This window comes from Crocuta crocuta, unplaced genomic scaffold (assembly GCF_008692635.1).
Source record: "Crocuta crocuta isolate KB4526 unplaced genomic scaffold, BGI_CrCroc_1.0 scaffold457, whole genome shotgun sequence".
Taxonomy (NCBI): domain Eukaryota; kingdom Metazoa; phylum Chordata; class Mammalia; order Carnivora; family Hyaenidae; genus Crocuta; species Crocuta crocuta.
Genome location: NW_027531318.1, coordinates 3,612,115 through 3,630,388, shown reverse-complemented (window position 1 = coordinate 3,630,388; position 18,274 = coordinate 3,612,115). Strand labels below are relative to the sequence as shown.

Genomic DNA, 18,274 nt, shown 5'->3' with positions numbered 1-18,274 from the left:
TGCTAGATTAGCAATTATTTTAAAAAGAACACTTGAATAAGGCAAAAATTGCATATCAGAAAATCTACCCCATCTTAACTGCATGAGTCAAGGATTTTAGTAAACTTACCTAGATATGTAGTCAGCATCTTAATTCAGTTTTAGAACATTTTTGCCGTTCCTACAAGATCCCTAATGATAGTTTAAGTTAGTTCTCCCTGTTCCAGGGCACCACTAATCTTTTTGTGCCTATCAATTTGCCTTTTCTGAACATTTCATATTAATGAAATCATAGAGTACATGGTGCTTGGTATGTAGCTTCTTTCAGTGAGCACGTTTTTGAGGTTCACTCATATATTAACAGGTATCATCTTTCATTCATTTTTATTGCTGAATAGTATTGTCTTCTATGGCTGTAGCACATTCTTTTTTTTTCTCCCTCAGCATTGTTGTAACTTTTAATGACAATTTGAAAAAAGTAAAATTAGAGTTATTACATTTTACTTCTGTATCTCAAACTTTTTTCTTTTTAAAAATTCTCTTAAATGTTTATTTTTGAGACAGAGAAATACAGAATATGAGCAGGGGAGTGGCAGAGAGAGAGGGAGACACAGAATCCTAATCAGTCTCCAGGCTCTGAGCTGTCAGCTCAAGCAGGGCTTGAACCATGAACTGTGAGATCATAAACTGTGAGACCATGACCTGAGCCATTCACTTAACCAACTGAGCCACTAGTTGCTTTTGTATCTCAAAGTTTTAATTACTTTCAAAAGAGATATTTGAAAGGTTAAGAGAAACATTGAGATGAAACATATACTTAATTTTTAAAGCCTTAAACAAATAATTGAGTTAAATTTTGTTCCTAATGATACAAATGAAATATTGTAGCATTGTTCTCCAAATACACTGAAGTGTAGCACATATTCTTTATCTATTCTTAGGCTAATGTACATTTAGGTTTATTTCACTGTTGGTCTTTGTGAAGACATAAGTTTTCATTTCTCTTAGGTGGATATCTAGGAGTAGATGTTGTATGGTAAATTTATGTTTAACTATTTTTTAATGCCAAACTGTTCTATAGTGGCTGTACCATTTTACCTACATACAAGCAAGGTATGAATGATTTTATTTCTTCCCAGCATTGCCATCATTTGACTATTGTCTGTCCTTTTGATTACAGACATTCTGTGGGATGTGAAATGGCATTTCATTGTGGTTGTCATTTACATTTCCCTAAAAAAATTATTTTGATCATCTTTTCATGTGGTTAGAAGCCATTTGTGTATTTCTTTGATTAAATGTCTTTAAAACTTTTTATTTTTTGCCTATTTGTAAAGTTTTAAAAACTTTTAAGTTCTTAAAATTTTAAGAGTTCTTTATGTATTCTGGATGCAACTTCTTTATTGGATACATGATGTGAAAATATTTTCTTTCAGTCTACAGCTTGTCTTAACTTTCTTTCTTCTTATTTTTTTTTTTTATTATGAGAGAAAGAGAGAACATGAGTGGGGGAGATGGGTAGAGGGAGAGAGAGAGAATCTTAAGCAGGCTCCATATTCAGCACAGAGCCTGAATTGGGGCTCAATCCCACATCCCTGAGATCATAGCCTGAGCCAAAATCAAGAGTCAGGCACTCAACCAACTGAGCCACCAAGGCACCTCTTAACTTTTTAAAAAAATGTTTTATTTATTTTTGTAGACAGAGCATGAGCTTGAGCAGGGGAGGGGCAGAGAGAGAGGGAGACACAGAATCTGAAGCAGGATTCAGGCTCTGAGCTGACAGCACAGAGCCCAATGTAGAGCTTGAACCGACGAACCAGGAGATCATGACCTAAGCTGAAGTTGGACACTTACTTAATCGACTGAGCCACCCAGGCATCCTCCCCATCTTAACTTTCCTAATGGTAGTCAAAAGTTTTGAATTTTAATGGAGCCTGATGTATTAAATTTTCTTTTATAAATCATGCTTTTAAACTTGTCTCTAAAAAAATCATTGCCTAATTAAAATCTCAAGATTTTCTATTTTTTTCTAAGAGTCTTATAATACAGCTATAACATTTAGGGATGTAGTTTACTTTGAGTTGGTTGTTGTATATAATGAGAAGTTACTACCTAGTGTCATTTTGTATCACCCTGAAGTATTCTCTTCAGCATTTCTTCTAAGACATTTTTGCTAATATAATAACAAATATTGTTAGTTTTTTAAAAATCTAGGAATGTTTTTGTTTTATCTTTTCTTTGAATAATAATTTTACTGGGTATTAAATTCTTGGTTGTGAATTTTTGCTTTCAGTACTTTAATTTTTTTAATGTTTATTTATTTTTTGAGAGACAAAGAGAGACAGAGCACAAGCAGGGGAGCAGCATAGGAAGAGGGAAACATGGAATCCAAAGCAGGCTCCAGGCTCTGAGCTGTCACAGTGCCCAACTAAGGGCTCAAACCTACAAATTGTGAGATCATGACCTGAGCCCATACTCAGCCTGGCCCATGCCACCCATGCGCCCCTTTCATCACTTTTAATATGTCATTCTGCTGAGTTCTGTCTTCTGTTATTTGTGATATAAAGTCAGATGTTAATCTACTTAATAGCTTTATTGATATATAAGACACATACCATTCATTTCACTTATTTACAGTGTGTAACTCAGTGGCATTTAGTATATTCACAGAGTTGTGCTTCCATCATGATGTTCAATTTTAGAACATTTTCATTATGTGGAAAAGAAATATTCATACTGCAAGCCATCATCCACTAATCTAATTTCTGTCTCTATAAAATTTCCCTACACTGTACATTTCAGACAAGTGGAATTTATAGAGATAGTCTTTTATGACTTGCTTTTTAAAACTTAGATCTGATCTCTAAAACTACTCTTCTTAATGTATATTTCTTTATTAATTAATCATCTCAAAAAAATTTAGTTATTTCAATTTTATTGGCAACTGTGTATTAAAATTAGTTACAAATGGAATCTCTCTTACAGTTAATATCTTTTCAAAATATTTCTAGGAAGATCTGAGTACATTTCACCCCATGTGACTAAAACTCCAAAAGCATATCATAAAACATCTAGAGCTGGGTCAACCATTCATAAAACCATCCAGTTTCCTTCACTGACTAAGGAACCTTCAGGTAATTTTTATTCTTATTGTACAACGTAATTTTTTTAATTAGTAAAGATTTAATTATATGGAAATAACCATATCGTCCTAGCCTTAATCATATAACCAGCTTAGCAAAACATAAGTGAAAGTAAACACTGATAAAGCTCATCTAACCTATATGCATTTTTATATATCTCTTCCTTCCCTGCCACCAGTAAATTGGAGCTCCATTTTTTTCTCAGCCTTCCTTTCTTGCTCACTATTATAGATCCTGCAGATGGCTGAGATAAACTCATTTTATAATCCTTCTTTTTATATTTATATATTTTCCTTTTCTCCAACCCCATGAACGATCTGCCACAGAGAAACTCAGTATGAGGGTAGATTGGAAGGAAAATAAACATTATGTTCACTGTTCCCTTTTCCTTCATTACTATCTTCCCAGCCTATATCTAGGAACTAATTTACAGACCTCATTTCCTATCATTGCTCCAGAGGCATTATATAATCATCATCTTACAGATATCCTTTGGGTATGGAGTTTGAAAGTTTTTTAAAATGCAGATTATTTTCCTTTGGTCTATTATATTCTCTAAAGCCCCAAAGAATTATATATACTACCAATAATTTGGCCAGTTTTTCTTTCTCCCTCTGCATCTTTATCTCATCATTATATCCATTGGCTACCTTTTACCATCCAATGGATTTTGTAATTCAGAGATAAAATAAATTTGACTATTAAGTAAGGCATGATTAGGCAAACAAGCATTCTGTAAAATTAGAAAAATTAGTTATAATATGCTCTTTATGTTCAGATAAACTGTCTTTTTCTTCCTACTAACTTTGAGAGAATGAGATCAGTAGTTTTACAGTATATGTATATTTTAGACAACTTTAATTGACTTTTAGATTCACTTGCTACTTCATATAACCTACCATACTGCTTTCCATTTATTAGCTCCTTGTTCACCTACAATTTGGGTTTTCTTTCCTAAACTAGAGCTTTCCTTTTGATAGAGGTGTTAATTATAAGCAGCAATACTGCCTTAAGAAACGAGAAAGAGAAAGAGAATAAAAACCAACATATAGTCTGGATAACTTACTATCTAAACTTCTATTCCATAATTAGAGAAAAATAATAGTGGTCTTCTTTTATGGATGGAATAGAAATGATTCTATCATAAATGTTTTTATATTCTATCAAACCATGAAGGGTTGAACCTAAAAATAATAAGAGATAAATATTTTTAAAGCAAACACTTACCTTAAGGAAATGGAAGAATTCAAAATGTTTTATTTCTCTCTGTACAACATATATTGTAAAAACTCAATGCATCAATATAGTACATTTTTCCTACTAATTTTGAGAAAATACCATCTAAATACCCCACATTATGTTTATTTTAGTGTATTTTTCTTCAAATAAGCATGTTGAAACTATTTCCTTTATTACATAGTTTTGTTTCTAACTGTTGAAAGTATGTATCTTAAAAAAAAGAAAGTATGTATCTTAACACTAATATTTCTAAACATGTCTGCTTCCATTAACACTACATCTTTCACTGTAGTAATATAAAATTTGTTAATAAATGTATGCTGTTATATAAAGATAAAAACTTTATATGAGAATTTATCAATTTAATTGTTTAAGTATTTTTTATTATACTAAAAAAACCCTCTTTGGCATTTTTTATAAATTTTATTTATTAATTTAAGAGAGAGACTGTGCATGAATCCAAGTGAGTTGGGGAGGGGACAGAGAGAGAGAGGGAGAGAGAGAGAGAATCCCAAGCAGGCTCCACACTCTCAGTTCAGAGTCTAACACGAGATTCAGACTCACAAACTGTGAGATCATGACTTGAGCTGAAATCACTAGTTTGATGCTAAACCAGTTGAGCCACCCAGGTGCCCCTCTTCCTCTAGCACCGCTGTATACAATATTTCTAATATTTCTTTTTTTTAATTTGTACTCTTACTGGGTTTTTTAAAAGTTTTTATTTATGTATTTTGAGAGAGAGAGCATGAGTGGGGTAGGAGCGGAGGGAGGGAGAGAGAGAATCCCAAGCAGGCTCCATGCTGCATTGAGCCTGGGGTGGGGTGGGGCTTGAACTCACCAACCATGAGATTGGAACCTGATTGGAAATCAAGAGTCAGCCACTTAACTGACTGAGCCACCCAAGAGCCCTGGTTTTGTTATTTTATTTTATTTATTTATTACTTTTTTTTACATTCATTTATTTTTGACAGAGTCAGAGCATAAGTGGGGGAGGAGCAGAGAGAGGAGACACAGAATTAGAAGCAGGCTCCAGACACTGAGTGTCAGCACAGAGCCGGATGCAGGGCTGGAACCCACAAACCGCGACATCATGACCTGAGCCAAAGTCCATTGCTAACAACTGAGCCACCCAGGCGCCCTGCTGGTTTTGTTTTTAAATATCAAATACCCAGCAAGGAAAAACCAGAGAGAAAATATGTGTGTTAGTAAAACTGCTATAAGTTATTTTTCAAATTTTAAGAAAGCTGTGCTTTAAAATTGGACTAAGATTTATTTAAAAATTTTAAAAGTTGAAATCAGATCATTTATAAGATAATTTAGTAATATTATTTCATTTTTTAGGGCATCGAAAAAATTCTATCTCAAACAAAAAGAAACTTGAACTTACTCTGCCTGCTGTGATCTCTCCAACTAAAAAAACTATCCATAAAGGTAAAAAAAAAAAAAATCACTGCTATACAAAGAGAAATGAAATAAAACTTTATAGTATGTCTTAACTGTTTCTATTTACTACTCACCTCAAACCTATGGGTCCCTTTCTCCAGACAACCAGTGTTATGAAACAAGTATATTTTTCTAAACATTTCTTCAAACTTGTGTTACACACACACACACACACACACACAATCTACATATATGAGTTTGCTGGTTCTGTACATAATCGACTAATATGTATAGACCTTTCTTGCCTCCAATCCAGATAAACTGATAATATATACCTCTTTTATATCTCACACCTTTAAGTTACTGCATGATATTCTGTAATGTGAATGTGCTATATTTTATTCAACCATTCTTCTACTGAATGACTTTAGATTCTTATCAAATTAGCTTTTTGACTATTATAAGAAATGGTACAATAAATATCACTGTACATATTTATCTGTGTTGTGATTGTATTTTATAAAAGAGGGTAAACATGTATTACATTAAAGGTATATATATATTTTTTATTTTAATATATATTTCCAAATTACTTTTCAAATGATCATAGTTAATAATTTTTCTAGTAATTTCATGAAGGATTTATTTCCCAGCATCTTAATCAGCCCTAGACTTTTCATAGAATGGAAAACTTAATATTTTTAAGCAATCAATACTATATAATCTACAGATTGAGTGTAATACCTATCAAAATCCCAGCAATGGTTTCTTAAAGAAATAGGAAAATCCATCTAAAATTCATATGGAATCTTAAGAGATCCTAAATAGTCAAAATGATCTTGAAAAAGAACAAAGTTGAAGAACATACACTTCATTATTTTGGAAGTTACTACAAAGCTACAGTAGTCAAAACAGTGGTACCAGCATAAAGACTGACATTCGAACTAAGGCAATAGAATAGAGGACCCAGAAATAAACTATTATGTATATGGTCAAATTACTTTGATAAGGAGGCCAAGACCATTTAATGGGAAAAAGAGAATTATACAACATATGGTGCTGAAAAAACTGGATGTCCACATGCAAAAGAGTGAAATTAGATCCCTACCTTACACCTTATGTTACAGCTTAAAATAGCTCAAAGACCTAAAACTAAGTGCTAAACTATAAAGCTCTTGGAAGAATACATAGGGTAAAATCGTAAAGACATTGTATATGACAATAATTTCTTGTGTATGACACCAAAGGCACAGTCAAACAAAGAAAACATGGACAGGTTTTATCACAATTTTAAAATTATTCATCAAAAGACAAGGTTAATAAAGTAAAAAGGAAACCCACAGAATGGGAGAAAAATATTTGCAAATCATGTATCTGAAGAGCAGTTCACAACCAGAATATATAGAGAACTCTTAAGCTCAACAATGAAAACAAAAAACTTGATAAAACAGTGAGTAGAGGACCTTGATAGACATTTCTCCAAAGAAGATATACAAATAGCCAATAGGCACATGAAAATATCATAAATTTCATTATTCATCAAGGAAATGCAAATCAAAACCACAATGAGATATCACTTTATACCCAGAAAGGTAGCTATTTTTATGAAGGAAATAAAAGGAAAAAAGAAAGAAAGTAAATATTGGTGAGGATGTGGAGGAATTAGGACTCTTATGCACTGCTGCTGGAAATGTGAAATGATGCAACTGTTATGTAAAACAGTATGGTGGTTCCTCAGAATATTGAATATAGCATTACTGTATGATTCAACAGTTCCATTCCAGATATATACCCAAAAGAATGAAAGCAAAGACACGAAATGATCTTCATTTATAGCAGCATCATTTTTGATAGCTAAAAGGTAGACTTTCAAGTGTCCAACAGTGGTTAATGGACTAAAAAAAAAAAAAATGTGGCATATGCATGCAATGGAATATTATTCAGCCTAAAGAGGAAAGCCTGATACAGCATGGTTTAGCATATAACATGGATGAATATGAAAGACATTACACTAAGGGGAATAAGCCAATCACAAAAGGACAAACTATGAAGTATCTTAACATGGTCAAATTCATAGAGACAGTAAGTAGAATGTTGGTTTCTAGAAGCTGGAGAAATGGGAATGGAGAATTATTTTTTAATGGGTACAGTTTCAGTTTTGCAAATGAAAATGTTCTAAAAATGGAGAGTGGTGATGTCTGCACAGTGTGTATGTACTTAATGTCACTGAACTATAAACTTAAAAGTGGTTTAGAGGGTAAATTATATGTTATCTATATTTTACTACAATTTTTAAAATAAATGTATGCTAAAAATGTTTTATCTTTGGTTATTTACATTTAATGAGAACTAAGCATATTTTAATATTGTTATTATTACCTATTTTAATTTTCTCCATGAATAACCTACTTATATTTTTTGCTTCTATTTCTAATATTTGCTTTTGTTATTGCAGAAGTTTTTTGCATAATAGAATTTAATTGTTTTTAATTTTTCTCTCAATTCAAATTTACAGAGAAATTTAAGGAATTCTCATACAGTCTATACCAAGATTTATCAATTGTTTATATTCTGTATTTTTGTTCTATCATTTTCTCTATGTTCATATATATATGATATAGATATAGATGATATAGATATAGATATAAGTGTGTGTCTCACATATTATTTTTTCTGAAATGTATAAGGGTAACTTGAAGAAAGTGACCATATTGTCATCTCCATACCTTCATATCTAAGCACAGAATGAACAGTATAAAATAACTGAAAATGAAATATCAATGTGGTGATTACTTAATCCACCACACTCAGGCCAGGGACAAAACACTGGCCACAGGAAGCAAGGAGAGCCTCTGCAGACAACTGGCCTGAAGGATAGAGCAGCCAGAACACAACAGCAGAGCACATGCTTCAGAGATACCCCCTGAAGTGTCAGGCCCTGGGCACTACATGATCTCTTCTTCATAAGGCCATTACTTCCAGGATCAGGAGACATGACTGGCTTTTCTAACACACAGAAGAAAGCAGAGGCCTAGACAATGCAAAGATGGATGAATTTATCCCAACTAAAAGAAAAAGATAAAGCCACGGCCAGAGATATAAGTGAAACAGATATAAGTAACATGCCTGATGGAGAATGTAAAACAGCAATCATAAGGATACTCACCGGGCCTGAGAAAAGAATAGAAGACATCAGTGAGAACCTTACCACAGCAATTGAAGAGTTAAAATGAAATCAGAGATGAAGACAATAAATGAGATTAGAAACAGACTTGATGGGCAGAAGATATGAACAGACACTTCTCCAAAGAGGACATCCAGATGGCCAACAGACACATGCACTGATGCTCGGCATCCCTCCTCATCAGGGAAATACAAATCAAAACCACACCCAGATACCACCTCATGCCGGTCAGAGTGGCTAAAATGAGCAAATCAGAGGACACAAGATACTGGCAAGGATGTGGAGAAATGGGCACCCTCCTACACTGTTGGTGGGAATGTAATCTGGTACAGCCCCTCTGGAAAACAGTGTGGAGGTTCCTCAAAAAATTAACATTAGAACTCCCCTATGACCCAGAAATAGCACTGCTAGGAATTTACCCAAGGGATACAGAAATGCTGATGCAAAGGGGCATATGTGCCCAGTGTTCATAGCAGCACTCTCAACAATAGCCAAAACATGGAAAGAGCCTAAGTGTCCATCAAAGGACGAATGGATCAAGAAGATGTGGTTTATCTATACAATGGAATACTACATGGCAATGAGAAAGAATGAAATCTGGCCATGTGTAGCAACATGAATGGACCTTGAGGGTGTTATGCTTAGCGAAATAAGTCAGGCAGAGAGGGAAAAATACCACATGTTTGCACATATAGGTGGATTAGGAGGAACTTAATGGAGGACCATGGGGGAGAAGTAGGGGGGGAAATAGCGGGGAAGAGGGAGAGAGGCAAACCATGAGAGACTCTTGAATGCTGAGAACAAACTGAGGACTGATGGGGGTGGTGGGGAGGGGAGTGATGGGTATGGAGGAGGGCACTTGTGGGGATGAGCATTGGGTGTTATATGGAAACCAACTTGACAATAAACTATTTGTAAAAAAAAAAAAAATGTTCCATGTACACTTAAGAGAATGTATATTCTTCTGGTACTGTATGAAATGTCCTGTATATGTGTCTCTTGGGTCTATTCAGTCTAAAGTGTTGTTCAAGTTCATCATTTCCTTATTGGTTTTCTGCCTGAATTATCTATTCATTGTTAAGAATGGGATATTAAACATTGTTGAAAGTGGGATATGAAGTTCACTGACATTGCATTGCTGTCTATCTTGCCTTCAGATCTGTATATTTAGGTGATCTAATATGGGGTATGTATATATTTATAATAGTTATATCCTCTTTATGAAATGACTCCTTTATCATCAGAAACTTATTTTGTCTTTTTTGATATTTTTAGCATAAAGTTTACTTTGTCTGATAAAAGTATAGCTACTCTTATTCTCTTATGATTTTTATTTGCATGGAAAATCTTCTTCCATCTCTTCACTTTCAGTCTATCAGTGCTGTTAAAGTTTAAGGAGGTCTATTGTAGGCTGCATATGGCTGAATCTTATTTATTTTTTAATCCTTTTAAGTCCTCTATATTTTAACTGGAGAATTTAAACAATTTATATTTAGTATAATTATTGATGGATAAGGACTTAGATCACCATTTTGTTCATTGCTTTCTGATTGTTTTATAGTTCCTTTCTTCCTCTCTTGCCATCTTTCTTTGCAAATTGATGATTTTTTATAGTGATATGCTTTACTTTCTCCTTATCATTTATGTATCTATTATAGTTTTTTGCTTTGTTATTACCATAATGCTTTCATGATACATCGCATAGCAGTTTATTTTAAGCTGATAACAACCTAAATTTAATTCCATAAAACGTTCTACACATTTACTTGCACTCCCAATTTTATTTTGTTGATGTCTCAATTTATCTTTTATATTGTGTTTACATTAGCAAAATATTGTATCTATAGTTATTTTAACATTTTTGCCTTTTAACCTATGTGCTAGAGTTCAGCCTAATTTATACATCACAATTACAGTACTAGAGTATTTTGATTTTGGCTACATATTTTCATGTTCCTAATTAGCATCGTTTCATTTCAGCTTTAATTAGTGCCTTTAGCATTTCTTGTAGGGCAGGTGTAATGGTGTCAATTTTAGGGTAGGGTATAGGATCTCCAATTCCTGGAAGGCACAGCAGTATATTCTCTGTGAAGCTCCATCAATTGAGGTCAATGTTGGGGAATATTGTGGGGGTCTTGTGGTCAAAATTGTGGAGGTCCTATGGGTGGCAGTAGCAGCTAAGTGCTATCAGGGTCCTCAAGAGTGAAGGCTGCTGGGATCTTCCTGTTCTTTTTTGCCTGGGGAAGAGGTTCTAGCTGAGTGGATCCCTCCCAGTGCCAGTTCCAATATATTGACACTCAGATTAGCAGTAGAGCCAGTCCTGAGATCCAACTGCAAGTGGCACTTGGATCCTGGGACACAGTGCACTTGCTGTGGCAGGGGCACTAGTGCTTGAGGTGAGGGTATGTGAAGATTTTATATGGAACTGAGATACAGTCTCTGGAGTTCACTGTGGTGCTTGGAGAAAGGAGTTTGCAACAGCATCATGGGCCCTGTGGTAGCAGGGTATGGTGGTGGTTTGGCCTAGGGAACTGGGTGCAGTAGCACCTTGGCCTGGGACTGGTAGATCAAAGTCCCAACTCTGGCCCCAGAGAGTAGTCTGGGAACAGCAGCAGTAAATCCAGGTGATATAATGTTAAAGTCCTGTGGCAGAACCCAGAGGGTAGACTGCCAAGTAGAGGTTGCTTCTATTGTTGTTTTTTTTTTTTTTAATGTTTTATTTATTTCTAGGAGAGAGAGACAGAGTGAGCAGGGGAGGGTCAGAGAGAGAGGAAGTCACAGACTGAAACAGGCTCCAGGCTCCGAGCTGGCAGTCAGCACAGAGCCCGACGCGGGGCTCGAACCCACAAACCGCGAGATCATGACCTAAGCGAAAGTCGGAAAGTCGGACGCTTAACCGACTAAGCCACCCAGGCGCCCCAGTTGCTTCTATTGTTAATGGCAAGTCAAAGCCACAACCTGGGATCTAGGGCAGAGGACAGAGCAGTGGCGTCTCCTCTGGTTGCATAGATGATGAGGTGTTGTGGTTTCTCAACTGGGGTAGCAATGACTGGGGTGCCTGGGGCCAAGTCCCACCACAGCAATGGCTTCAGTCCTGGAGAGGAGATGGGAGAATTTGGGAGGGGAACTCCAACCACCTCTATCAGCTGGGATTAGTGTTGGTACATACTGTGGGAATAGCAAAAGTGCAAAAATCCATGGCAGTGAAGCTTTCTGGGGCTCTCCTGTTCTCATTTTTCCCCGAGGGGTGAAATCCCTCCAAGGGGACTTGTCCTGGCTGCCCTTGAATGGAGAATGAGGTGACTCAGTTAAAAGTGTTTCCTCCACTTTTCTATGTGGTCATCCTTGGTTTTTGAGCTCTGCAGGATTTATGCTGCTTTTTCTTTGTGGTGCAGAGATTTTCTAGAGCTGTTTTCATTGGTTTCTAGTTTATTCTTGTTATTGTTTTGTTGGGAAAACAAGCATTGGGATCTTCTAGCCCTCCATCTTGTTTATATTACCTCTATTATTATTTATTCAAAGAAATCATGCATCTTTTTGCTCCCCGTTTTGACTGTCCAGGGCCTGTCTGTTTAGGAAGTATTCTTTGAATAATGTCTCTTGGTCTCTCTTGGTGAGACTTTGGTTATTTTATTTCCCTACTCATAGTGGTATTTGGGACTCTCCACCATGTGTACTTTGGCTTGTTTCTTGTGGTAGCTGCACTTATGAGGTTGCCTTCCCAGTGTACTCTGCCTCTTTCTCTTCCCAAAATTCTGCAGCTCAGTGTCCTATGGCTTCAGGCCTTCTCTGTTTGAAAGATGGGTGCAAGTGAAATGCATGGAGCTCCCTACTTCTCTGCCATCTTGCCTTCCTCCTTCCACTTTTTAACATGTAATAATATGTCTTGAAAATCTTTCCATATCAGCACATTCAAATCAGCCTAATTTTTGATGTCCTTTATATTTGAGAATACCGTAGTTTATTTAACTAGGCCTCTGTTAAATGGGCACTTTGGTTGTATTCAGCTTGTTTTAAAAAATTTTTTTAAATGTTTTATTTATTTCTAGGAGAGAGAGAGAGAGACAGCGTGAGCAGGGGAGGGTCAGAGATAGAGAGAGTCACAGACTGAAACAGGCTCCAGGCTCTGAGCTGGCAGTCAGCACAGAGCCCAACGCGGGGCTCGAACCCACGAACCGTGAGATCATGACCTAAGCGAAAGTCGGACGCTTAACCGACTAAGCCACCCAGGCGCCCCTGTATTCAGGTTTTTAACAGTGCTGCAACAAACATCATTTGAATAAATAGATATTTTATAATCCATTTTTGGTTACTATCCACTGAAAGATCAATCTTCTACCTAAAAGGAATTGCCACTATTTCCTCTCTAACAATAATTTTATGATCCTTTTCTTTCACAGTACACAAATTGTCTCTCACTTAAAATTGTCTTTTTGAAGAACCATAGATATATTAAGCATATATATTATATGTATTTCAACCAAAAAACAACATTCCAGTGAACTGGAACTTTAAAAATTTCTCTATCAATGCTTCTCAAAGTGTGGCCTCTAGACTAGTAACCTGGACATCAACTGGGAATATATTAGAAATACAAATTATTGGACCCTACCACAGACCTAAAGACTCAGAAGCGTTGGAGTTCAAGTCCAGCAATGTGTTTTAATAAGTTTTCAGGGCGATTCTGACATCAGCTAAATTTGAAGAACCATTGTGCTATATTGATACTACTCTATGTAAAGGATGTCCCAGTATCATTTCTGTAGAAACATAGATAAATGTACTGCTTTTCCATTTCTAATTCCACTGTTACTATTATTCATATATAAGTCTGTTTTCCCTATATAACATATAATAAAAATTATATCAACTATAATGAAATTTTTTTAATCACAATAACTTTTCTTTAAAGTGTCATATACTGCTGCCCGAAAAACTCTACCCCACCATGTTTTTTGAGAATAAATGAATTCTGATCAAGATAACATGAGCAAATTCATGGAGACAGCAATGAACATTGCAAGCGTGGAAGCCTTATCAAAATAACTCTGACTTGAAAGGATGGTGCTTATTGATAAATAGTGGGCAACACCCTGGATAAGTAGGGTAGGTCCATATCACAGAGGAGCTTAATTGGCAGCAGGTGAGTTTCAATGTTTGCAATTCTTTTTTTCATTTTAAAAATGTTATATTTTAAATCACAAATGATTAAAATATCCTATTCAAAATGTTAATGTTTAAACACTGTGCAAATTTCAAAAAGAAAAGGAAATAAACATAAATGCCTCATGACAATAATGTGATTGATATGTGTTAGAGCATATTTTGTAGAATTAGTAATGTTTGTTTATTTTTGAGAGAGACCGAGCATGAGTGGGAGAGGGGCAGAGAGTGAGGGAAACAGAATCTGAAGCAGCTCTAGGCTCTGAGCTGTCAGCACAGAGCCTGGCATGGGTGGGGCTTGAATTCATGGACCCCAAGATCATGACCTGAGCTTAAGTCAGGAGCTTAACTGACTGAGCCACCCAGGTACCCTAAGTGCTAATAATTTTAAAGATATGATCCTTGTCAATCAATGTTAATAACATTAAAATATTGTTTTTAACCACATTTTCACTATGCCCTACAGTGAGTAATGTTACTGGATGACATGGTCTTAAATTCAATCAGGATTATTACTGATCTGGATTATTACTGACATGAATATTTAAACTAATAATATTCTTTTGAATCTTGAATGTTATATACACCCAGCAAGAATTAGAGCATTGGACAATGATATTAGTCTAAGTATATGGAGTTCCATTTTGTGTCAAAAATTAAGGAAAAATAGATTTCTACAGAAACAAAGTGGAATAAAATTAATAAAATAATGGCTATACTCTAAAATCTCTAATTTAAAGATGTTCATAATCTATATAGTAGTAAAAAATGTACAACTTATATATGGTAAAAAAGAAATTATAGATTGAGCCTAATTAAAGTATCAGCAAAGAAAAAAGTAAATGGAGTAATTCTTCACTAATGACTGACTCTGTTCTCCGAAACTGAAACATCTAGAGGTAATATAAAGATGAAACATATTAACAACTCTTGTGAGGGTTTTGGAGAGACTATATGCAGAAACACATAGTAAGACTGTTATTACAAGTTGTCAAATAAATGGATTGTGAACAAGGTGAATTTTATATTTCTCTCTAGAATAATTTTTTTCAACATCAACTTTAGTTCAAGATAGCAATCTGTCCCCCTGAATGGCAATTGCTGAGATTATTTAAACTGGATCCATTCCATCTTCTCTGTTTCCCCCTATAGGCTATCCAGATAACAGTGCCATATATATTATGTAATAATTTGATTAAATGAGCTAACATGTGCTAAATAGGTGATTCTCAAGCCTATCTACAAAATAGAATTCATCTGGGGTGCTTTTAAAAAACACTAATTCTTGGGACACCTGGGTGGCTCAGTCAGTTAAGCTCTGACTCTTGATTTCAGCTCAGGTTATGATTTCATGTTTCATGAGTTTGTGCCCCGGTCGGACTCCACACTGACAGCTCAGAGCCTTCTTAGGATCCTCTCTCTCTCTCTCTCTCTCTCTCTCTCTCCCCCCCCCCCCCCNNNNGCCTCGCACTTTCTCTCTCTCAAAATAAATAAACTTACAAGATAAATAAAAATATTATTTCTCTGTTCTCATCCCCAGACCAATTAAACCAGATACTCTGTAGGTAATTCAAAGGTGCTACCAGAGTTGTGAACCATGTGAATCATTTGATGATATAAGAGAAATCAACTAATATCCAAAGCCATAAGCAAATAGTTGCAGCTGATTTTTTTTTAAACTCCAGATCTTATAGCTATTGGCAGAAGAAGCTCAATGAACAAATTTAATATATGTTGGTTCCATTTAAATATTTTCCTCCCAAACCATCGCTTTCATGGCAATTGCAGCTTTTACTCCACAGCACTCCACAATAGAATTTCCTGTGAAAATGGAAATGTTATGTATCTGTGCCCTCTATAAAGGGAGGTATGAGCAATATGCAGCTGTCAAACTCTTGAATGTGGCTAGTGTGACTGAGAATCTAGATTTTTAATTTTAATTAGTTTAAATCTATCCATATGTGGTTTGTGACTCCAATATTGGATAGCACAACTTAAGAATTATCAATGATCCAACAGTTAATCAGGACCTAGGAAGGCAGTGAGCTATTCAGAAAAATATATAGAAAATATTTTTGTTGATTAATGACTAGTATAAATAAGAACAGACCCTTAGAGAAGTAGAAGCAGGAATAGTATTTCAACAGTATTGTTGGATAAAATATAGTGCTTTTTTTTTATGATAGTAGGATGTCCCTTAATACTGAGTAGACAATGTCAGTTTCAACCAAGAACACTGGCTAGCTCAACTTAGGCCAGAATTTGGGCAAACCAAGTAGGATCTTCTACCTTTAGAAGGCTTTGGCTACCATCAAAGATAAAGCAAGTCATTTCCCTTTTTAACAATGCAGTTTAAAAAATTATTGTGACATTTATTTAAAATGGTAATGAAGACTTTATTCAAGACTATTGCAATAGGGCAGGGAGATTGAACTCAACTCCAAATATAGCAGACAGCTGGGGATTTATAGCCAATGAACAGAGTGAGGAGGTCAGTAGATGTAAAATTACGAAAAGGAGACTTCAAGGGTAGAAGCATTCCTACTAAATTAGCCAAACAGTATTCTTGCTAAAACCAGGCCAAGGGCAGAGGCCAAGGCCTAGTCAAAAAGAGGGCTTAGAGGAGTCCAAATATAATTTGGTTAAGGGGGGAGTCTTTGTCAATGTCCAGCTAAAATAAACTTTTTAATACTGAAAGATCACTGATTTTGAAAAACAAAAGCTCTAGATAATATTTTGAAAAATGAAATTAATGTAATATATGCTCTAATAACAAGAAATGTATAAAACTGAAAATTTCAGAAATGTTTGTATGTGTTTTTTAGAGGATAAATTAAGTGAAAATTACAATTACTTGGTTTATTTTCAGAATTCTTCTTTACTATCTGGAACAAATTTGAAACTCTAAGATCAAAGCCTTTTTGTTGCTGATGTTAAGAAAGGAGCTCTATATGGAAGTTCCAGCTTGCTTCTATTCACTAATGTCCCTGTAATAATTTCTGGCGTGACGTAAAAACAATTAAATAAACTTTGTTCTCTGCATGTTTTGATAATGTCATGATTATTTAAGTGTCACACTATTTGCAAGCATATTTTGTATGATGTTATATAGAGAAAAGTAATCTTCATACATTTCTTACACTTCCAGGTAAAAGAATTGAATTTAGAAAAGAAAATATCTTGCTTTATTATTTTCACATTAAAACTGGATATTCATTGAAGAGGTCAGAACAAAATTTTTATTCTTTATGTAATAATTAGTAAACACCAAATCATAGTAAATATTTAGTAAAACATCAAATCATACTACTAGCTGTAGTTGAACTATGAAAGATTTATAAAATCAAAGGACTTACTCTGTATGGAAATGTTAGTAAATATGAAATTTAATTGGTGCTAATATAAAAAGAAATATTGAAAAGAGGAAACAACTTATAAATACTGTATGAGTTAGTAGTTCAGTATCTTTAGTGGTCTTGTTTTCTCTTATCGTCCTGAAATTTATGCATTTTTATTATTATGATCATGTGTTTCTATTTATGTAGATTGTTTTAGTTATTTTTAGAATATTTTATCAACTTCTATTCCTAAATGTAAATTAATATTTTGGTTTCTTATTTACTTGAAAATCCAGATGAAATAAAGTTAAATAATACACATATGCATTCAATTAGATTTTTCCAATATCCAAATTATTGTAACACTTCAAAATGTGCTTCTATTGATAGGGTTTAGAGGAAAAAAATTAAGATACTTGTATTTCTATGTTTAAGAATTCGATCTTTCATATATATCATCTCAATCCATAATATACAGTCATTGTGGATCCCAGAGATAGATTCAAAGTGATTTCTTTGTCACATCCTTGGTATCTCTCAGTGATACACAAATTTCTAAGTCAAATACATATGTACTCCATCAGCTCAGTAATTTGTTTTGAAAAATGTAAGAACTAGGCACTGGAAAAGATTGTATCCCACTTTATATACCTATAGATATTTCTGTAGACAATGGTAGGGTTTGAACCATGAGTTATAACAAATATTATGCAACATATAATTCTACTTCATGTAGAATTCCTCTCACAACTTGATATTTGAAAGATGACTATTTGACTTCTACCTAAGTACATGTAGTTACAGTGATCTTTCTCTCTCCCTCTTTTTCTTTCTTTGGTAGAAAA

The 18,274-nt window shown here is 34.6% G+C and overlaps 1 long non-coding RNA gene across 1 annotated transcript; it reads left to right on the top strand.

Annotated features, from left to right (window-relative positions):
- The first annotated feature begins 2,968 nt into the window (after window positions 1–2,968).
- Window positions 2,969–17,133, top strand: LOC144238024 (uncharacterized). Its single transcript, XR_013336979.1, has 4 exons — window positions 2,969–3,113; window positions 5,703–5,792; window positions 13,841–14,071; window positions 16,961–17,133. It is a non-coding gene; the product is annotated as an uncharacterized LOC144238024 (long non-coding RNA).
- The last annotated feature ends 1,141 nt before the right edge of the window (window positions 17,134–18,274 follow it).